Source organism: Anomalospiza imberbis, chromosome 21 (genome assembly GCF_031753505.1).
Source record: "Anomalospiza imberbis isolate Cuckoo-Finch-1a 21T00152 chromosome 21, ASM3175350v1, whole genome shotgun sequence".
NCBI classification, from domain to species: Eukaryota; Metazoa; Chordata; class Aves; order Passeriformes; family Viduidae; genus Anomalospiza; species Anomalospiza imberbis.
The window spans coordinates 500,565-523,565 of NC_089701.1; positions in this window are offsets into that span (position 1 = coordinate 500,565).

Genomic DNA, 23,001 nt, shown 5'->3' on the forward strand with positions numbered 1-23,001 from the left:
GGAGAACATGGAACCTCTGGAAATGAATCTGCCTGCAGTGTCCTTTGTGTCCCCCCTGGCCTCAACGTGGGTGCCCAGGAGATCCTCAGAGCCTCTTGCTTACCTCTGCAGCCCCCACATCAATATCCTTTTCCTAGAAAATCCCCTGTGTGCCACAGAGGCAGGTGCACCCTGCAGAGCCCCCGGAAAGGGTGCAGAGACCCCTCACTGTGTTTGATGAGAAACCAGTAGAATCCCCACAAAGGGCTCCCCACGTGGCTTTCAGGGCATAGCTTGGCTGCTCAGAGGCCCAAGGGATCACTTCCCCTGACGGGGGCCACCAGCCACCCCCTTGTTCAGGTTTCCTGCACCCTGCAGAGTGGGGCTGAGCTGGGAGGACGCTCAGTGTTAGAGCTGCTCTGTGCCATTTTGTGTGGCATGGTTTTGCTGCTGCTTTCTGTGCTGTGGAAAAATCAGCGTGGAAGAATCTCAATTAATCTCCTGAAGAAACAGCAAGTTGGTCTTACCTGGAATCTGACTCTTGTATAAGCTTGAACTAGGTTGTACAAGAATGTTAGTCTAAAAGGCGACTGTAGTTTGCATTGCAGTTGCTCCATTGTAGTTTGGAGCAACTTTTGAAACAAATAAAACTTACCTCAAGGCTTCACATCCTGTCAGGGCCACAGGGGCCTGTGTGTTAGTGGATGGCTGATTGTTCGATGCCATGGATTATAATTTATATTCTGTGTGACCACTGGTTGTACTGGGCCTTGACAAATTGTTGATAAACTCTGATACAGACTGTTGCCATTAGTGAATTTTTGTGATGTAGGCAGGGATGAGGATGCACCGAGGAAAAAGGGGGTGGGGAAGAGTGGGATTGCTGTTTTCAGCAAGTCTGAGCTGCTTGTTCATGTTTTTTTAAGGAGAATTCCAGGTACACATATTTTACTATGAAATAATGAATTCCTGCCTGATGGGTTCCTTGTGTAGCACAGACCATGAGCTCATCTCTGACGCGAGCTGAGCAGGAGCTCATCAGTGCACAGCTCAAGAAACCCTTTTTTGTGCGCGCGTGGGCAAGCACAGCACTGCCCGGGAGCGGGCTGTACCGGCACAGGGTGGGGGCAGCCCCCAGCCCCGGGGCAGCCCCCAGCCCCGGGGCTCGGCCCTGGGAGCGGGGCAGCTCCTGCGGGCTCCAGCAGCCCAGCGGGAGCACACAGGCTGCTTTCTCACAGAGCTGCTTTGGTTCAGCGTTCGGTGCTTGTTGAATAGCTGTGCACATCTGTTCCCCCACGAGCCAGGCTCTGGCAGAACGAGCAGATGCTGGAGTGCAAGGGGGTGGCTGGGGGGACAGGCTGGCACAGGGGCTGTGCTCCCCCGCGGCAGCGCAGCCTCGGCTTGGAGCGCTTCCATGGCTCTTTGGTATTTACTGCTTTTGTTTGTATTGATCCTAGCCGCACCTGGTGGATGCAGTGACCCCTTTTCTCATGATTCCTGATCTCATTACCCGTGTGGAGTCGCTGGGCAGAGGGGGCAGTCGAACTCCTCTGGTCAGCACGGACCAGAACCCGCAGGAGAAGGGCCCAGCCTGCTCCCCCTCGTCCCCACCGTGTCCTTATTCCCCTCTGGACGCCTCTGGGGTTCTTGCTGGAGAGGAACAGTGTGGGGATGGTGGCCGTGCAGGGATGTGGGGGGACAGTGACCGTGCAGGGTGTGGGGACAGTGACAGTGAAGGTGTGGGGGGACAGTGACCGTGCAGGGATGTGGGGGGACAGTGACCGTGCAGGGGTGTGGGGGGACAGTGACAGTGAAGGTGTGGGGGGACAGTGACCGTGAAGGTGTGGGGGGACAGTGACCGTGCAGGGTGTGGGGACAGTGACCGTGAAGGTGTGGGGGGACAGTGACAGTGAAGGTGTGGGGGGACAGTGACTGTGCAGGGGTGTGGGGGGACAGTGACAGTGAAGGTGTGTGGGGACAGTGACTGTGCAGGGTGTGGGGCGACAGTGACAGTGAAGGTGTGGGGGGACAGTGACCGTGCAGGGATGTGGGGGGACAGTGACCGTGCAGGGGTGTGGGGGGACAGTGACTGTGCAGGGTGTGGGGACAGTGACCATGCAGGGGTGTGGGGGGACAGTGACAGTGAAGGTGTGTGGGGACAGTGACTGTGCAGGGTGTGGGGCGACAGTGACAGTGAAGGTGTGGGGGGACAGTGACCGTGCAGGGATGTGGGGGGACAGTGACCGTGCAGGGGTGTGGGGGGACAGTGACTGTGCAGGGTGTGGGGACAGTGACCATGCAGGGGTGTGGGGGGACAGTGACAGTGAAGGTGTGTGGGGACAGTGACTGTGCAGGGATGTGGGGGGACAGTGACCGTGCAGGGGTGTGGGGGGACAGTGACCATGCAGGGGTGTGGGGGGACAGTGACAGTGAAGGTGTGTGGGGACAGTGACTGTGCAGGGATGTGGGGGGACAGTGACCGTGCAGGGGTGTGGGGGGACAGTGACTGTGCAGGGTGTGGGGGGACAGTGACAGTGAAGGTGTGTGGGGATAGTGACAGTGAAGGTGTGTGGGGACAGTGACAGTGAAGGTGTGTGGGGACAGTGACCGTGCAGGGATGTGGGGACAGTGACTGTGAAGGTGTGTGGGGATAGTGACAGTGAAGGTGTGTGGGGACAGTGACAGTGAAGGTGTGTGGGGACAGTGACCGTGCAGGGGTGTGGGGGGACAGTAACGGTGAAGGTGTGTAGGGACAGTGGCCGTGCAGGGGTGTGGGGGGACAGTGACTGTGAAGGTGTGTGGGGGGACAGTGACCATGCAGGGATGTGGGGACAGTGACCGTGCAGGGGTGTGGGGGGACAGTGACTGTGAAGGTGTGTGGGGACGGGGACAGTGACTGTGAAGGTGTGTGGGGATAGTGACTGTGCAGAGTGTGGGGGCAGTGACAGTGAAGGGCAGCGAGGCTCGGGCGTGTCCCTGCCTGGTGACATGGGCAGCAGCTGTTCAGACCCTCGAGGGGCACCTCCCAAACCCAGCTCTGGGTCCCTGCCCAGCCCAGCAGGCAGGGGCTCCCCAGGGAGGGGCTCTGGGGGAGGCTGGTCCGGGGAGGAGCTGCCACCCCCGTGTGCTGTGCGGACGACATGATACTGAGCACTGGTAATACAATTTATTTCCACTAGTGAGTGAATTGCCCATAATTCATGACAAGTAGAGCCTCGAGTGATGATGAAGGTCAGCCCATCAGATCTGGAAATAAATTGTATCCTATTACAGCTCCTATTAGAGGTCTATTTATAGCAGGGGTTTGCAAACTCCTGGAAGTTGGGAGGGGTTTAGGCAGGATTTTTGCTTTCTGCTTGGATAGGGAGGGTATGAAAAACTGATCCAAACAACCTGTGCTGCTGACACAAACCAGTGGCTGTGGTGGACCAGCCTGCTTGCTGCAGAGGGGTGCTGGGTCTGCAGCTGACCAGGGGATCTAGGGCTGCCTTGGGGCACAGCCAAGAGGCAGAGGAAACCTGCATGGAAAAGGCAGGGAAAAGCATAGAAACGTGGATGGCTTGAGGAGGCTGATCTAGAAAATGCCATTATGCTTTTGTACTGGCAGCATGGCTTGTATCTGCCGAGAGCAGAACAGTGCCTCTCTCCTGTATTTACCCCTCTATTTACCATGCCACCGTAATCCCCAGGTGATAGATCATGTGCAGGATGTGGTTTGCCATGGAAACAGAGCCCTGGTTCTTTACATTTTTAAAAAGATTAATACTTCTCAGCTTGGTTTCATTATTCTGATATTAAAAATCATCAGTTATGTAGCATTTCCCAGCCCTCTCAGGCCTTTTGGGCACCAGCTCTCCAGCAGGCAGGATGCCACAGCCTCGGGACAGTGGGACAGAGCCTGGTGGCACCGCGGCCGCAGGGCCTGCTCTGTCCAGCTGCAGCCCAGGGGTGTGGCACGCCCCTGGGACTGGCAGTGCTCTGGGTGCAGACAAACAGAGCCGCTGTGCCCATTCCTGCCTCTCCTCTGCATTCCAGGCCTGGAGCTGTCTCCAGGACCTTTAAATGCCAGAGCATCTCACCCCTGGCAAAGGAGAGACATGAGATTTTAATGTTGTCCTCTATCTCCTTGAAAAACACTTGAATTCTCAATGGGCTGGGGACAGATTTAAATTTCTGTATTCCATTGAAGGGCACAGGTTTGGGGAAAATAAGTGGTACTCCTTGCTAGGAATGCAGCAGCTTTCCTTTCCCAAATGCCAGTGTCGATGGAGGGGCAGGTGTTTGCACAGGAGCCCCAGGGGTGCCCACAGACAGGCGAAACCCCTCTGTAAGAACCCACTTACAGGTTAAGGAGGATCTCTCATGCTGGAAATGCCTGGAAGTCTAATTCCTTAAATGCAAAGAAATAAGAAAAGCATCTGTCTTTTAAACCTCATAAATCTGTACAGTAAAATGTTTAGGCAAAACCATATTTTATTGTTTTTGCTGTCAGAAACAAAGAATTAAGGGCCATGTGACTCAGTAATTGCTGTGGACTTTTTTTCTGACAAGAAATATTAAACTTAAAACTGTATTAAAATCATTTGACAATTTTTATGCTTTAACAGCTGAGAGTGAATAATGTTTTTTGCATATAAAACACTTTCTCTTGTCAGCCTATAAAAATGTCAGAAATAAATTCATCAAAAAAGATTATATAATTAAAAGTCACTACTTTTCTTTCTCTAGTTTAGTTGGAATTATTTGTTTGTCACTTTTTCAGGACTAAATTACAGCATTCAGAGACAACTTCCTTTGTTCAGACTATTGTGAAATGTATGATTCTTACAAAAGGAGCCCAACTTTCTCCTCTAATGTATCAATTCAATATCACTTCTTAGAAAATACTTTCAGATAGTTCTGTTTCTGAAAAGCCATTTTATTCTGCAGAGGAGCAGGACCAGTAATGGAAAGCTTCCAAATGTAGAAATATTTTTTATTATTGAGCTGCATATCATTTATGGAAAATTGCTGAATTAATTTTAGCAAAGTAAATCATTAACACTTCAAATTGCAAATCCTCTCTTACAGTGAGAGCCGTGCAGGTGTTTCAAAGCTAAAGGAGCAATATTGATTTTTATGTTACAGGGATCGGGGAGGCTGCTGGGCTCTGGGGGCCGAGCTGGGTGTGTGATCTGGGGGGACAGTGCCATGCCCTGGTGGGACCCAGCTGCCTGTCAGTGGAGGGGCTGCCCGCTGGAAGGGGTGTCCTGTGGGCACGGGGCTTTGCAGAGGGAAGCCCTCACAGGGCACTCACCCACACAGAGGGTGCCTTTACCTGCCACCAGCCCCTGCCAGCTGGGAGACCTGATCCCTTTTGGGGAGAAGTAGGGGGCAGGAAGGAGTGCTTGGGCAGCCGGACTCTAAACAAGCTGTCTTGGCTCCTCACGATGAGAAACTGTGAGCTTGTCAGAGCTGGGTGGGTTTGGGGTGACTGGGTTTTCAAGGCTGGAGGCTAATAATGGTTTATTGATCTGTTGTTAAGTTATTGGAGCCTTAATGGAGGCAATAAACTAATAGTGCCCATTGCTGTCATGTGGCTGCAGCAGCTGGGAGCCTCCCTGGCACGCAAAAGGAGGCTGGTGGTGGCCACCTCCGTGGAGACCCCAGGGCCAGGGAGCATTTTGTCTTGAGGCAGCAGAGGTGCTGCTGTGAGTGGGAGCAGGAGGTTAAAGGGGTGCTGGGCACTGCACAAGGCTGGGGTTTGCTGACTTGGTGCTGCTTTTCTGATCTGATAAATCATGAGATCCAGAATTGCTGTGAGTGATGATTTAATAAATGGAGGGGGGAGTGGGGAGAGCGGGGTTCGTGCTGGGATGCACTGTGACTGCTGCTCCCCCCAGGCTGGATAGGTCCTACTTGCCCAGGAGCTGAGAGGCGAGGTGAGCTGCTGAAGCATTATCTCTTGGTATGGTAATTATTATTTGTGATTAATCCTGCCCGTGCTGAAGAGCTGTGCAAGCCTTTCTCAGAGGGTTCATCTTCATGTTTGCTTCTGCTGTTGGTGCGTAATGCAAATTGACGTGAGCTGCTGTTGGAGGGAGGCAGACGGAGGTGTCTGTGCCACAGAGGTTTCCATGACAGGCTGGAAGGACTGGAAACGTCCTGGCAGGAGTCAAACCCGCACAAGGCTGGGGGTCAGGGTGTGCTCAGGGTGGGTGGCTCAGGGGCTCTCGGGGCTGGTGCTGCAGCTGACCTGTGGTCAGGGTTAACGAAGCCCAGCTTTCCTTCCCTTCATCCTCCTGCCCACCCAGCACTCGCACTCCAAGAGCAGCACGTGTGCCGTGGGCAGTGCCGTGCCTGAGAAACTGCCAGCCACAGCTCCAGAGCTCTGCCTGGGACTGGGAGCTTCTACCTTGCCACTGTCCATGATCAGCCAGGAAATTCTTTTGCTGGCGAGATATATTTATTTGTGAAAAGCTGGAAATACCTGGAAAGTTTTCTGGACCTTCAGTAGCTCTACAGTCATCGTTTAAACAAGCTCATGCTCCATTAAAACCAGTTATTTAATACAATAATCATTCAATTAAAAACCTCTTGAAGCGCCTGCCAAAGCCTATTTGTATCAATACAATATTTTAATTGTAAATAGTGAAGTATGGTCCTGCCAACTGTGATTGTCAAGGAAACGTTACCAAAATGAGAGCTCAGTCTCAGGGAGGCTCTGGCAGCAGAGCAAGACTTGTGTGAGAGCTGGCAGCAGCTGCCCTGGACAAGGAGCACCCTTCCAGACCCCTCTTGCACCCTTGGGCAGGGCAGCCTGGTCCCCAGCCCTCTGTGCCTCCTCAGCCAGGCTGCTGCTGCCGGGCACGGGAGTGCCAAGGGCCAACGTGACTGGGCTTTGAGGGGAGGGAGGAAGGGAGATTCTGTCCAAATCTCTGCTGTAGGGCTCTCTGCATGATGGACTCAGCCGCTGCTCCCCGATGGCACCGAGCACAGACTCAGCTGCCCGGGGAGTTCGGTGCGGCAGGGCAGAGAAGCTGGAAAGCCTGTGTGGGCTTCCTGCTGCCATGTTCCCACTCCCACACCCTGCATTTTGCCTCGTTGCATAGGTGCCATCACATAAATATTCCAGTCACTATCGCTTACTGTCAGACCCAATTTAGAAAAGTACCTGTCTGTTACAAATATTTTATAGTACTTGAATATGCAATTTATGTAACATGCCCAGCAAAAGAAATCCATTATACAGTTTTGTCTGATTGAAATTCTGGCATCGTAACAGTAGGAAAAAATTAAATTATTCTAGAAAGTTGCAGTCCATTATGAAGACCTAACTGCTCTTCTCTGGAAAAGCTGCTGCTGCCTCGGTGGTGCCAGCACTGTGTTATGAGCACTGCATGCCCTGGCTTCACTCCCACGTTGCCCAAGGAAAACGGGGCTTCCCTGAGCAGATGGGCATTTTGTTCCTTCCCATGGCTGCTCTCTGCAGCCCCGAACCCTGGGGCTGGCCAGGGGCTGGCTCTGCTCCTGCAGGAAAATGGGGCTCACAGCACATGGGGCCGAGTTTGAGGGTCCAGGGAGTTCTCCCTGCCCTCTGCCCTTCCCACTGGTCCTGTCTCTTCAGCAGCACTGGCTGTGGGCAGTTTCTCTTGCCTGTCTGGGGTTTGGACCGTCTGGGCCAGTTTTGTTCCGCACTTTCAGAGGCTCTGGGACTTGTACAGGGAGGAGGGAAATCCCAGCAGGGTGGTTACCCTGTGTTCTGGGGCGTTGGGGGCATCAGTGAGCCCCAGTGCAGGGCAGAGCTGCCCCTCACTCCCAGGCTGAGCATCCTGCTGCCACAGTTCTGCAGGGAAAGAGGAAGGAGCTTATTCCTCTGCCACCTTTTCTGTATTCCAAGCAGCTGGAATCAGGGACAGCTCGTGGTTCTGCTACTCTGGCACCAGCTGCCATTGAATTCCCATTACTTGTGTCTCTGGCGTCGGGTTCATTTACATTTTGCAAAGTTGCCTCTCTTTTACCTTGCACTGATTAGGTCTGTCTGAAGTAAATTACTGAGTTCATTGATCTGAACAGTTTTATTTCAATTGGGGTGAAGCACACCCTGTGAGTGGCCTTGGCAGCAGCCCCCCTGTCCACAGCCCCCCTGAAGGAGGTGCAGTGCTGTACGGAGGTATTTGAAATTGATGTCCACTCCTGCAGTGAAACATGTCTTCAAGTGTGTTTTGGGAGGAAAAACCAGGTCAGACTAGAGCAGAGAGTATTTATTTCCTCTGGGACTTTGTGTGTTACTTGTGGTATGTTTTATGGATAGAGTCGGCCCCATATGTCTTGGGGAAGGTGTTTGGCTCAGCAATGTGCTAACAGTTAGTGTGCTAAGGAGCCCTTGTTTGGGTACTTTAGTTTTGACATTTAAATGCATTTTTCAAATACAGTGAGATGAATGTGATGTCACCGGGGAGTCGCGAAGGACTCTCAAGCATAAAAGCAGACGGTTGGGTTTTAATCTTTAACAGCACACTGGCCTCTTATCCCTGAAGGTCCCTCAGCAGAAGCTGTGTTGGGCTTTAGGAACCCACAATATCAGGTTCTTTATCCACTTATGACACTCCATGTGAGAGAAAAATGTGCGTAATGCAAAAGTGATATTTAATGCCACTCAGACCTTATTTTGTTTGACCATGGGAAATCTAGAGGCTAAAGATCTTTGTGGGCTTTGGCAACAGGCACTGGGTCAGACACAAAAGGGTCTGGACTCAGGTGTTTATTTTTATTGATGTATGACTTCTGCAGAATATGAGGATTTTATGGTTTGACTGCACAGGAGCAGCAGGGAAGGAAGGCGGTGAGGAAAGAGCGTGCTATGGGTACCAGGGCAGGGGAGGGGATCCTGTGCTGGGAACCACACGGAATGGTGGAATGCTTTCAGGGCAGGTGTTTCTCTAAAAGCTCTGAGCCAGAGCAAGCCCAGAGCTGAGAGCAGCCCGGGGGCTGGCCCTGCTGAGAGCAGGGTACTGACAGCCCCTCGGAGCCCCCCGTGCCTCAGCGGTGCCACGCGGGCCTGGGACCTCACACACATGGCAGCATCTTCATCTCAAGGAGTTCCTTCACATCGACACTTCTCCCCTTTTGGAAACATCTGTAGCCTGTGGTTTTCACAGGGTTTAATCTTTGGGGAAAGATTGCAGATAAACATGAACAAGCTTTTAATTATAAGATACTGATTGTTGGTTTGCACAGCAATATTTATTCAGTAAATTGCTAATTAATGCAAAGAAAGCTCCATGTGACATCAAATATTTGCTTCCATTTACCCTACAAAATTTTATTTTTCACAATGATGACAGTAAATGAGATTTGTGAGGACAGGAAGGATAAGGATGGAATCATAGAATTGTTTAGGTTGGAAAAGCCCTCTGAGAGGATCGAGTCCAGCCACTAACCCAGAGCTGCCACAGCCACCACCAACCCACGTCCCCATGTGCCACATCAACATGTTTTTTAAATCATTCCTGGGACAGTGACTCCACTACTGCCCTGGGCAGCCTTTGGTAAATAATCAGGAGTAAGAAACTGCTGTTAGAAGAGCCCTTTCCAACAGCTGCATTAGATAGTGAGAAAAGACACAAAGTAGTCCCAAAGTGTGTGAGAAATTCAATGTTAGGAGCACAGCCAGAAGTTACATGGGTTTATCTGACCTTGCTGAGGTGACCTGTAGCTGCCCTGTTGATATGGAGTAATTTATACACATAATGAAAAAGCTGAATTTATGCCCTGATCATAGGAGAGAAATGCTACTATGTAAAATTGGGAGTAGCTTTTGCAGTATATAGCTAGATCTTTAATTTTTATAGCAGCTAAGAGAAAAATAAGCTTGCATACAGTACACATGGCATGAACTGACTGTAAATCCTGGCCCTGTGGAGAGCCCCAGCAAGAAGCTGCTGATTCCCCCCTCCAGACTGTTGCAGAGGTGCCAGAGCTGATGGCTCTTGACTTGAGTCAAAGCTGGAGCTACCACGTTTCTCCTGGCTTCCCTTGCCCAAACCAGAAATAAGGAAAAATGGGAGACAGCCCCTTGGCTTGGGATCAGCCTGGCTCAGCAGGAGCCATTGGGTCTCTGAGGCTCTGTAGAGTGTTTGTCTCTCCCTTGTGTAGAATAAACTGCAAATGAAAATGTCCATTTTTAAACCAAGTCCAATTTAACTGTCAAAAGAAAATTAAACTTTTTCAGTGCTTTAGCTACATTTTAAAGCAGAAATTATTCACTAAGTTTGGGTCTTCCTGACCAAAGTCAATCCCTCTGACTCATCAGTAAATTCCTTATTTGTTGAAGGAATTAGCTAAATAAATTTCCAGGCCATCTGGCTGGCTACTCATCCTCACTACAGCCTGAGCCTGGCAGCAGGAAAAGATCCAACTGCTTTCAAGAGTCTTCAGAACTGAGGATTGGGCTGTAGTGACTTGTGAGGATTGCGTAAAATGTGAAACACTTAAAAAAAAAATCAAAATAACTTTCAGATCCCAAAAGAGCTGCTGAGTGAATGTGAAGAATTGGATGAGGAAAGGGAAAAATGGAAATTAATTCAAAATATGGTATATATTTCAAAGGTTATTTTCTTTTTTTTTTTTTTTTTTCTTTTCTGCAGTTCTTCCTGATGGTTGGCTATAGCAATAACAGCTGCCAGGCTCCATCCCCCAGGCCCTCCCAGTGCCATCCTCGGCTGCTGTCCCTGGTGCTGTCCCTGCTGTGCTGGGTGTGAACCAAACTGGTGCTGAGCCTTTGGCTTCAGGGAAGCACTTTCCGAGGAAATTCAGGAAACACTTGGAATGCCTCTGTCTATTAAAGAGTGACATTTAGTGTTGTACTTTGAAATATGTTTGAAGTACCACACAGCATAAAGGCCCTAAGGGGACCCATGAGCCAAATGAGATTTCCATGTCAGCACCAGTCACGACCTTTCCTTTACTGCATCTGCTTAAATACGGAAAACACGTTTTTGTTGTAAAGCCAAGTCAAAATGGGGATTCAGAGTAAAATAAAATATATACTTAGGGCTGCCCTCAGGGACCTTTTTAATGGTTTCATATAAAACAATATTCTGTTTACAGTGAGATATCTCTCAGCTGAACACACCCTGTGCTCGCCAGTCGCTCCCGGGGTCAGCAGGATCTTCAGTGAGGTGGGCAGCAGCAGGGTCAGCAGGATCTTCACTGGGATGGGCAGCAGCAGGGTCAGCAGGATCTTCAGTGGGGTGGGCAGCAGCAGCAGGGTCAGCAGGACCTTCAGTGGGGCGGGCAGCAGCAGCAGGGTCAGCAGGATCTTCAGTGGGGCGGGCAGCAGCAGGGTCAGCAGGATCTTCAGTGGGGTGGGCAGCAGCAGCAGGGTCAGCAGGATCTTCAGTGGGGCGGGCAGCAGCAGCAGGGTCAGCAGGACCCGCGATGGGGTGGGCAGCAGCAGCAGGGTCAGCAGGATCTTCAGTGGGGCGGGCAGCAGCAGGGTCAGCAGGATCTTCAGTGGGGCGGGCAGCAGCAGCAGGGTCAGCAGGGCGGGCAGCTCTGCCCCGGAGGCCGGGCAGGGGCTCCGTGCAGTAAAATAAAAGATATACTTACGGCCACCCCGCAGTGGGACGGGCACCGTGTAGTAAAATAAAATATATACTTAGGGCCACCCCGCAGTGGGACGGGCACCGTGTAGTAAAATAAAATATATACTTAGGGCCACCCCGCAGTGGGACGGGCACCGTGTAGTAAAATAAAATATATACTTAGGGCCACCCCGCAGTGGGACGGGCACCGTGTAGTAAAATAAAATATATACTTAGGGCCACCCCGCAGTGGGACGGGCACCGTGTAGTAAAATAAAATATATACTTAGGGCCACCCCGCAGTGGGACGGGCACCGTGTCCAGCTGCTGGCGGGATGTGTGTGGCTGCACCGGGGCTCACGGAAAACACCCGCAGAGCCGAGGCGGGACGCTGCCCGTGCCCGCGCTGCTGCCCCGGCCCCTGTGGGTGCTTTAGAGCAGCACGGCTCCCTCCACAGCATCCTCGGGGCTCCTCCTGCCCCGGGGCTGCGCCACCCTCCTGTACCTGCAGCAGTTTCTGCCGCTCAGGTTGGTACCCCGGAGAAGTTTTTGGGGAAAGACAGCCCTTCTGGGGCTGCAGCTGGGCAGCACTGAGGGCAGGGCAGCACTGAGGGCCTCCCTCTCGCCAACTCACGCAAACAAAGTGCTAATTGTGCAATGTTTGAGCTTGGTATCCATAAAATTACTTAGTAAGCACTTTGCCTGAGGCACAAAAGACTGGCACAAAGTCTGTTCCAGGCCATTGAATTCCTGTCAAAAGCAATCCCCCGCCCATTAATTACCGTGTGACAGGTGCAGGCGCCGAGCCCACCGCCCCGGCCACCGGGCTGCTCCGGGGCTAACGCCGCCGGCCCGGGCGAGCCCAGCCCGGCGTCCCGAGCCCGGCCTGGGGCCTGGCAGGACCGGGGCCCCTGGGAAACGGGACCCCAGGGCGGGGAAGGCTCGGCCGGTGTCCAGCGAGAGGCCGTGGGCAGAGCGGGGAGCAAACCCTTCTGTTCCTCCCGAGCGCCGCCGGGACCGTCCGTGTGCGGGGCGGGAGGGGCGGCACGGACCGCTGACATTTCTGCTCTCGGAAGTCTACACGAGGTAGAGAAAGAGAAGCCAGGAGGAGAAGCTTCTTCTTCAGTTGCAGGGGTTGCTGCCACCAGCCGCAGCAGCTGCTGGAAATGTTTGTGGTGCCTCCCAAGTAAAAAGCACTTTCGTGGAGTGACTCTTTGTCGAAAAACTTGTACCTGCTATGCATTATTCACCATTACCTTGTTTAGAAAAGAAGTCATCCAGGCAAAGAGCAGTGACACCGTGTCAGGAGCGTGTGGCACACGATGAAGGGCAGCCTCACCACGGGGGCATCTGCCTGCCAGCAGCCTCTGCCCAGCCTCTCTGAGGGAGCACGGCTCAGGGATGTTGGCAGAGAAGCCTAAAATCAGACTTTTAAATTCATCTTGATGACTTCTATAAGAATCTGGCGTTCAAACATGCTTCCCTTTCCCCAGATTCTGCAGAAGTGTATTGGGGTGTTAGCAGGGAGCCTCAGCTTCGAGAAGAGGAGTGAGCAGGGAGGTGGGAGCTGTCTGAGTTCCTGCAGACACCAGCGACAGCTCCCTGGAGTTAACCCTCTCAGGAGCTGCCTGGAAAACCAGGGGTTGTACGGTGAGGTTAAAACCAAAAATGACCCGTTAGGATTGAGCCCCTCGTGCTAGTGCTTCCTTCCTGTGTCCTGCCAATCTCTATAATCCACTGATCACCAACCTCTCTGCAGAGATTCGCAGCTGCTCTGAAACCAGCCAGGCAGAGGTGGGGATGTTGTGAAAGGTGAAGAAGTTCAGTAAATGATGCATTTAGTTATACAGAGTTTATACATCATGAATGATTTATTCGTTTATAAATACTCCAAACTTCACATACATACTCTTCTGGTTGTTTAGTTTCTTGTAATTTATTGGTTCATTATTATTTAATATGCAAGTTATGTCATCCAAGAAGTTAAAAAATATCTTTTCCACCTGCTTTGTTGACTCTGTTGGAAGAAGAGAAGGAGCAGGGTCTCCAGGCAGTCTGGGGTTTCTCTGGCTCTCCGGTGGGAGGGCACAGCACGTGCCATGGGTTTTCCAAGTGCTCCTGTGCTGTCAGCGAGAAAGCAGGCTGGGGGCAGGAATGGCTGTGGTGAGGTTCATGTGTTTTCTTTTCCTGTGGTGAGGTTCATGTGTTTCCTTTTCCTGGTATGTCTTTGTTTTATGTCTGCCTAAAAATGTCAGGAGAAACTCAGAATCACCTGAGCATGAGCCAGGTGGCAAAACCACCACAGTAAGTGGCCTGGACAGGAAGGCGGAGGGGAGAAGGCTGAGTTCAGACCCTGTGCCCCCAGCCCAGTGTCCTTGCCAGCACTGCTGGGACAGGGCCGTCCTGCCATCACGGTTGAAGCCAAGTGGAAAGGAAGTGACACTGGCAATTCTTTCATGTACTGTTAGTGAACAGCCATCAGAAGACATTGACACTAACTGTGGGCCTTTTAAGAGTGTAATGTATTAGCAACTTGTCTCCTTGAAAGCTAATGACAAATGCCTTGTTTAAAAGGAAGATCAAAACATCAAGAAAAATTAGATTAAATGGTTATGAAACTCCCAGTGGAGGACGCATTTCTCAGAAGTATTCCCTGTTGAACCTTGGAAATCTGTAATTATTTCCCCTGCTTACTGCATTAGGGCTGGGAAGTGTTTGCATTGCTGCAGCACAGAAGTGTTTGCACAGGGGTGCAGCACAGCGAGCCCTGGCCTGGAGAGCTGGGGCTGGCAGGGGCTCCCCGTGCCAGGGGAGCAGTGGCAGGGACACACGAGGTGGGTGGCAGCCACGCGTGGCACAGGGCAGACACCGTGGCACTACGGGAGCAGCAGAGCCAGGAAAAGAGTTTCCAATAAATACTGAATTGAAGATGGCAAGGACCCATTTGGCTGGGGTTGGATGCGTTTGCAGAGGTTCAGCCTGCTCACATGTAGGGCTGCCCAGATTTCTGGTGGCTGTGGCATGTGAATCCATAGCAGCATGTTTAGCATTTTTTCTGGGCAGAAATGTGCTCAGGGCTGCTGAAGACTTTATTTCAAAGCAGGAAGAGCATGAGCAAAGTTTGTCAGAATTTCCCCTTTGCTAGAGCAAAGACAATTGAAATGGTACATTCCAGCTCTCACCCAAAGAATGTAATCTACATGTTTTTAATGAATTTCCCAATTAACACATGGACATCAGACCTCACAGGCAGTGGTGTGCAATTACGAGTTCCTGACCAAACTGTGAAGGACTGACTACTCATATTTCCAGTTACAAATTATTTTAATATCTAAGTAAATGAATGTTTTCCTTCTAATTTTTGATGAAATAAGATTTGTAGTTTTTTGCTGCAAGTAACTGCTGTAACCATGTATACTCAGCTCGAATACTGAGCTCCTGCACAGAAGTTTGGTGGTGAAGTGGGATGAGGGTCTGTCTCGAGCGCTGCTGGTCTGCTCTGGGATGGAGAGCTCTGCACTGGCTGGTGTGTTTGTAATCAAAGTCAGCTGAATTAGGCTCTTTCTCTCCTATTTCTATGTACCAATTTGAAGAGCTCAGATGAAAAGTGTTGCATTACACCAGCACCAATAAGTCACACTATCTGTGTTGTGACACACAGAATGTTATTAATTGTCAATCACAAACCACCAGGCTTGTCAAGATGTTCTCTTCTGAACAGGCTGCTTTAGACCTGAAGTGATTTTTAATCAAATGTTAATAACACAGCATCTGTCAGTGGACCATTGGCATCATACAATAATAAAAAGTTAACATATGACATGGCAAATTCTAATGTTTTCATTTTTACTTCTTTCCAATTATCTGTGGAATTTCTGCCAGAGTGAGAAGTGTGCTGACATTATTACATGCAAAACACACTGCTGAAAGATGAACATGTCTACTAAAGCCTGTGCTCCCCATCACGCCAGCTCCCAAAAGCACTTTCCATCTCTGCTCCCAGGGCCTGCTGCCAGCGCCTGCCCGTGCCCGGGGCAGGGGCTACCAGCCATGTGGAGGGCTCCCTGCCTGCCCCCTGCAAGCCTGGGCATCCTGGGACACGCAGCCACAGGTCCCTGCTGGCTCTGGCAGCCCCCCAGCTCGTGTGCAGGGAGACCAGCAGGGCTCTCCCTCTCCATGCTTCCACAGTGCCCAGGATTCGTGGCCTGTGCTCACCCCAACCATGGGCTGCTAGCGGGGGTCAGGGGCAGCCCTTCCCCTGCCCCCAGCACAGGGCGAGCAGGAGCTGGGGCAGGAGGGCTCCATCTCTGTCCTACACTCACCTCTCGCAGCGCGGCACCAGTGCCAGCACCCGTCAGCGATGCCTGGGAAGGGCTGTGCCTACCAACTACTGATAAAGCACCAGGGACTGCTGCTCTCATCAGCACCCTCGCCCCAGCCCTGGCACCGGGGTGCGAGGATGGGGGCACCGAGCGCCCGGCCCACAGGACGGTTTGGCTGCAGAAAGGTGTGCAGGGAAAATGTCACTCAGCAGGAATGGGGCAGAGGTGGAGGATGGAGGTTCTGGGGTGCAGGGCTGGGAGCCCCTGGCTGCCCACAGAGCCAAGCAGCTGCCAGGGGGACAGCGAGGGGGTGCCCAGGCTGGGCCAACCCTCGCCCGGCCGCAGCCACATCCTTGTGGAGCATGCAGAGTTGCAGAAGCTTTGAAATCTTAACAAGAGAGCTCAGTGCAGCGGGAGCGTGATTGTTATTAATGGTTTGTGTTACGGGATAAGCGGTGCATAACAGATCTGCTGCAATATCAAGTATTCCATCAGAAATTCATCATTTTGAGGACTTTGTCAAAAGTAAGCTCTGTATGCAGTGTATACAAATCTGCAGGAGCATAAAGTGATATGGAAGTTTCAAGCACCTGTATATTTAAAATACACTCAATTTCCTTTCCTAAATGCATTGTTTTCACTTGAATACTTCATAGCATTCAATGGATTGCAGTTGCTTTGTCTATAGATTCAATTTGTGTCTCTGGACAGAGTTTGAATGGATTTATTATATTGAAATGCAATTTTGCAGACATAACCTTATATCTGACCCGTCATTACTTATAATGCTAAACTTTGATATGTTAATTCTGCCTTATGTTTTTATATATTTTACGACACTTGGCTTAAACATTTTTAATCTACATATTGGTTTATGTCCACCTAAATTATTGTTGCTTCCGGGGACAATGTGCACACAAGATCTGGCAATTCATTATGCTGGCCCCGCTTAAATGAATTTCAAAAATTTAATAAAGTTCTCCCCCTCCTTCCATTGTGTTCAAAAGCTCCAGCATAAACACCAGTCCAGTGCTATCAAATCACAGAAGAAGAATAAGGTTAACCTCGAACAGCCCAGCCATGCCGCAGACCCCGAGAAATGTCGCCTCTGATTAACGCTCTGCTCTAAAGCTCCACATGTTCCCTCGGCTGGGCAGATAACCAATGTGCCCGGGCCGCAGGGAACCGATGTGCCCGGGCTGCAGGGAACCGATGTGCCCGGGCAGGGAACCGATGTGCCCGGGCAGGGAACTGATGTGCCCTGGCCGCAGGGAACCGATGTGCCCGGGCAGGGAACCGATGTGCCTGGGCCACAGGGAACCGATGTGCCCGGGCCACAGGGAACCGATGTGCCTGGGCCACAGGGAACCGATGTGCCTGGGCCGGGCAGAGAACCGATGTGCCCTGGCCGCAGAGAACTGATGTTCCCGGGCAGGGAACCGATGTGCCCTGGCCGGGCAGAGAACCGATGTGCCCAGGCCGGGCAGAGAACCGATGTGCGCAGGCCGGGCAGAGAACCGATGTTCTCGGGTAGGGAACCGATGTGCCCAGACCAGGCAGAGAACCGGTGTGCCCAGACCGGGCAGAGAACCGATGTGCCCAGGCCGGGCAGAGAACCGATGTTCTCGGGTAGGGAACCGATGTGCCCAGACCAGGCAGAGAACCGGTGTGCCCAGACCGGGCAGAGAACCGATGTGCCCAGACCAGGCAGAGAACCGGTGTGCCCAGGCCGGCTCCGGCGCTGGCCCCGCGCCACCGGGGCAGCCCGGCTGTCCCCGCGGGGCAGCCCGAGCGTCACAGCCGCGATGCCACCGGTGCTGAGCCGCCAGCCAGGGCTGAGGCCGGCGGAAGAGGAGGGACAGCGACATCAGCCACGTCGGCGGCACCGGCGGCAGCGGCCCTGTGCCGTGGCCGAGGAGCCGAGAGGATGCTGCCGCCGGTGCTGCCGGCAGATGCAGGGAGGAGCAGCTGCGGCTGCCGGCGAGGGCCGCCCCTCGCCCCCTTCCAGCTCTGAGCCCCGCAGCTTTGGAACGGAACGGGACGGCACCCGAGGGCGGCTGGGCGGGCTCAGCACCGGCTCCACTGCGGGGATACCCGGCAGAGCCCGGGAGCGCCCATCCCCATCCCCGGCTGTACCCAGCCCCTGCCCAGCATGTCCCTCCATCCCTTGGCCTTTTTCCTGCCACAATGTCATGAATTTTTCATCCTTGATGAACTTCAAAGTCTTTTAATGACTCTTCATGAAAAAACAGAGGGGCCAAAAGTTGAGCAAAGGGAGATGATTAAAGGACCTTATTAAAAGCAACCTTGTAGAATTCTCCACATGAAAGAGAGCGCCATTATGAGGGCTTATCCTTATAAATGACACTTCGCTTTTGCGAACATGCCGAAACCTGATTAGAGTGACAAGCACTGAGTGATACTGCAAACCTGTTAATAACATGAAAATTAGAAGAGGCTCATGCAAAGAAGGGAGATTAATTTAGCCCGAGTACATCTCGCGCAAATTGCAAAGTTGTGAATATGTTCTCAGATAATGAGCCTTCGCAGTCATCAGCTCACTTGTCATTTTCTGTAATTAATGTTAAGGAAGACTCCTTCCTGATGGTTCGTATTACTCATATACCAAGAAAATTTCTTCAGAGAAATAATTTACATTTATTATCATCGGTCTGTTTGTGTGGTTTATTTCGCTGTGGAGTAATTTATTGCAGCACCGTTTCACTTGCCTTGATTAGTCGCTCGTCAGCCTGAAATGTAATTTTTTTTTCCTGATGGCAACGTCTGAAAATTGACAGTGGTGCAATACTCTTTTTAATCCGAGAATGTGTTTTCTTAACTTGAATAAACTTTTGGGCTGGAAGTTGAATCTACTTCCCAAGTTGAATTACTGTTGAATTACGGTGAAAAACTCAAAGGTTTTTGCTCTCTTAGGTCCCCAGGCTGCACACTGGGCTCACCACCTCTGCTGTGGGTGCCTGGCTATGTGGATACACTATAGACTAAGTACTTTGCCCCAATAAAGAGCTTGTTATGGTCTGAAGAAGTGCATAATGTGCTCCTTACCCAGTCTCTCAGACTTCGGTTTGGATCTGAAGTCAACAAAAGCCTTCTCAAATCTTATAGCCGTTTTCCCTGGATTTCAAATTTATTTTTTATTTCTTTTATTACGAACTTCTTATTTTTTCCTTAAGAAAAAAAAGCAGCTCAGCTGTCTGACAGAAACAGCAGTTAAATTTTGCACGTCTCCTCTTGACCTGCCTCGGCAGTTCCCCTTTGGCAGCAGCCACTTCTACATCTGAGCAGTAAAACTGGGAACTCTTTTTCCTCCCAAATATTGCAAACACAGAAGCAGTTAAAGTGAATTACTGACCTCTGAGCTGCAAATGAACCAAACGTTACTGATTAGCGTTTTTAGGCAGAGATAATGATTTTTTTTATTGGAGGCCTTCATTCCCAACAAGCTTCACAGAACACTCTGTAGGCAGCAACTGCCTGTGCCAGTTAATGGTAATCCATATTTATAAAACTATAGTCCATCAAAGTGGGATGAATATTTTAAAAGCCATGGACAAATCAAATTGTCTTTGTCAAATTGCACACTCTCCACATCAAATGTATTTTATGATTCTTCCTTGTGCATGAGCCAATGGGATCCCTGCACCAGCTGAAAGCTGCCTGCCTAATTTTTGCTTCTGTAAACAGACTAGTCTGCTGTTTTAAAGAACTCAATGAGCTGTGGAGATTGACATTTAAGCCATAAAATTGTACTTTTTTTGATGAAGTTAACAAATAATGTATGAAGTAGATTTATTTGATGTCTCTGTGAGTATTAGTTGGTTCATCCTTATAGGAACAAATTGACTACTTTTGAAGGATTTTGAAGTTGTGGGCAGCACACTGGGGAGGGGAGCCTGGGCTGCTTGGGGGGATCACTCAGAGTAGGATGAGCTCAGGGGCCCTGGGTGCTGGCAGAGCTGTGCCATGCAGCAGCACCACGCTGCCATGGAGAGGAGCAAACGCAGACGGGTCCCAGAGGAGACGCTGGGTCCCCACACAGGGCTCTGGCCCCGCTCCTCTGCAGCAGTTCAGGGGTGTCCGTTGTCTTTTACCAGAGAAACACTCCAAGCAGGGAGGCCGTGCATGGTGCTATGTGGGACTTGTGTCTGCCATTATGTTTTTTAAATCCCACCGAATCATAGACATTAAAAAACTTAGAAACATTCTGAGAAACATTTGTAAACCACTGCACTTTGCTGACAGCAGTGCAGTGCCGAGTGCCCGCATGGCTCTGTGAGATGGGATGTCCCCTCTGCCACCGCTCAGGAACAAACAAAGGTCTTTGTGGGGGGTGCCAGCAAGTGAGAGCTGGGGAGGTTGGTCCCCAGCCCACTGCCTCACTCTGCATCACAACAGCAACGCCAAGAGCAGCCACAAATCCTGCTGCAGACAGAGGTGAGTGCTGGGCCATGGTAACAAATCATGGAGGGAGCAGCGAGGTAAAGCAGCAGCGCACGAGGGGCAACACGGTGATGAGATCCTGGAAGTGATCGTATTGGAAATGTCATCCCAGGAAATAAAATGCTGGCATCGAGGCAGGCCTCACCTCTTCTGTCTGAATTTAACAGCAAAAAGTTTTGCCACATCTATCTTGTGATGTCAGAGAGACAGGCTGATAGTGCAGAGACAGCTGAGACAGCATGAGGGTTAGCAGACAAATAAATTTGAGAATCATCTGCATAGAAATGGAAAGCTACTCCACGCTGATGAATAATATAACCCAGTGGCAGCATATAAACACAAAATAACAACGGGCCCAATATAGAGCCCTGGGGAACCTTGGAAACAACTTCACTAATGGAAGATGAAAAATCACCCATCGAAACAAAATGCTGTCTATTTGATAAATAAGATTTGAACCGACTGAGAGCAGCATCAGATAAGCCAAGCAAGCTGCTCACATGAGGATCCGAGGGGATACCTTGAGCAGCAGCATCAAGTGACAAAGACCTGACAGTGTAAGAACAGATCCCAAATCAGGGCTAAAATATGAGTCTTTTGGGGTCCATCTTGTTGGACCAGGCTGTCCCAGCTGGGCTTGGCTGCCTCCCACTCACCCAGCCTTGCCAGGCTGCATAAAGGGAGCCTGGTGTGGGTTGCACCAACAGCAGTCCTAGCACCAAGAGCCAGAGCCCCTCTGCCCAGGTGGCCTGAGTGCCGTGGGCATGGGGATCTCCCCTGCTGCTCCCAGGGAGCACCGTGACCATGGGAGCACTGCTGGGCTTGCAGTGCCAGGCGTGGCAGAGGGAGCGTGTCCGGAGGAGCCCTGGAGCACGGCCAGCCCCTTACTGCCCAGAGAGCCAGCGGGGCTCCCCGCGCCGTGGGTGCCTCTGCCTCTCAACAGCCTGGCCATTCCTGTGGTACGCGGCAAAATGCGGCGCCGATCAGGAGTCTCTCGTTGCTCATTTGTCTTTTGAATTTGCAATTGCTCTCTCCAATTTTGTGTCAGCACAAAATAATACGAAACACAGGTGGGAGCCCTCGAACTGCAAAAGCATCAAGTGAAATGCTCTAGGAAGCCTTTGCAGGCACGTTGCGGGCAGCGGCGCAGAGGATGTCACTGCGTGCCTGCAGCATTCTGGGGAACCACGGAGGAGAAAAGAGAATGAGTCACCCCAAGCTCCCACCTTCCTGCTGCTGGGAGGGAGGGTCTGACAGCTCTCGGCTTCCTGTGCTGCCCCAGTGGCCACCTCTGCTCCAGCCCCTGTCCAGCAGCTCATGCCTGTCATGACTTTGGTGTTGCTTTTGGTGTTTGCTGTAAAAAATGACAGTTGCAAATTTAAAGAAGGAAAAAGTGACCGAATGAATCCAGCCCTTGAGTTTTCCACTGCGTCCCCAGCCCAGAGAAGTGGACTGTGTAAAAACATGAACATTGTTTGGAAATATATTAATAATTCTGTCATCTGCACTAACACTGGCCATTGGTTTTTAACAAATTGACACCTTCTTAGCTGAAAGAAATCTTTATTAGTTTTCATTTTGATGGCTTTTCCTGGAATAACTATAAATTATGTTTATTTCACATAATTCCTCCTGTCAGTAGTTATAAATAACTGTTTCATATGGAGATTGTGATTCTGGCCTGTCTCTGTGTGTACCTTAAACCCAGCATGGCAGCAGCGAGGGGCAATGGATTGCCCCAGTTTCCATTGATGCACCTTTCGAATTTAAAGAGTCACTAAAAATGTATTTACCTCAGTCATCCTATCTTGGCTTTTACCAGTTTAAGTACCAACAGCTCTGTTGTATCAGTCCCTTTTACACAGCATTTTTCATCCAGTGTATCTCCCAGCACTTTACAGGGCAATTAATTACCTGGAGGAGAGTGACGGGCTGCAGGCGGTGACGGCCATTATGCAGCAGCAGCACTCCCCACGTTTGCATGGCTGTCATTTAATTTGTGCTGCTATTAATGGGGACGGAGGGGAGCGGGCCGGGAGAAGAGCTGGCACAGCTGCTCTGAACCCACTCCTCCACGGCCAGGAAAGGCGTCCCAGCTCCGAGGAGGGCCAGGCAGAGGAGGGGGCTCAGCACTGAGGCAGGGGGGCTGCAGGGCCCCACCCCGACCGCTCAGGGCAAAGCCCACTGAAGAGATGCTGCCTGTTGGCAGGGCTCAGAGTCCTCCTTTTGGGGGAAATTCTGTGTTTTTTCTCAAAATCAGAACAAAACAAAACATTTCTGAACCTCCCCAGACTATGAGAGCAGTGCTTTGCTTTTGCTGGAATGCTGAAACTCCTCCATTTCCCTTCTGCAAATTGGGTTCCCCAGTTCTTTTCAGTGTCCTCTTTTGCAACCCCAATACACAGAGCTGTGTAACAGGCCCCCAGTCAATATCAGCATCACTCACATTTTAAAACATTGGAGGAGTTTCTTGTGATTTTTGTCCATATGTTTTCATTACAGTTGACTGGATAATTCATAACAAATTGTTTAGACAACACAATTCATCTGGTTTCTTCCCCCACCACATCTCCTGTCTACCAGTCAGCAATGTGATCCTTCTTTTTTTTTTTTTTTAAACTCCTGGATTTATCCAGAAAATCATTCTCTCTGAACCAAAACTGTCATGGTCC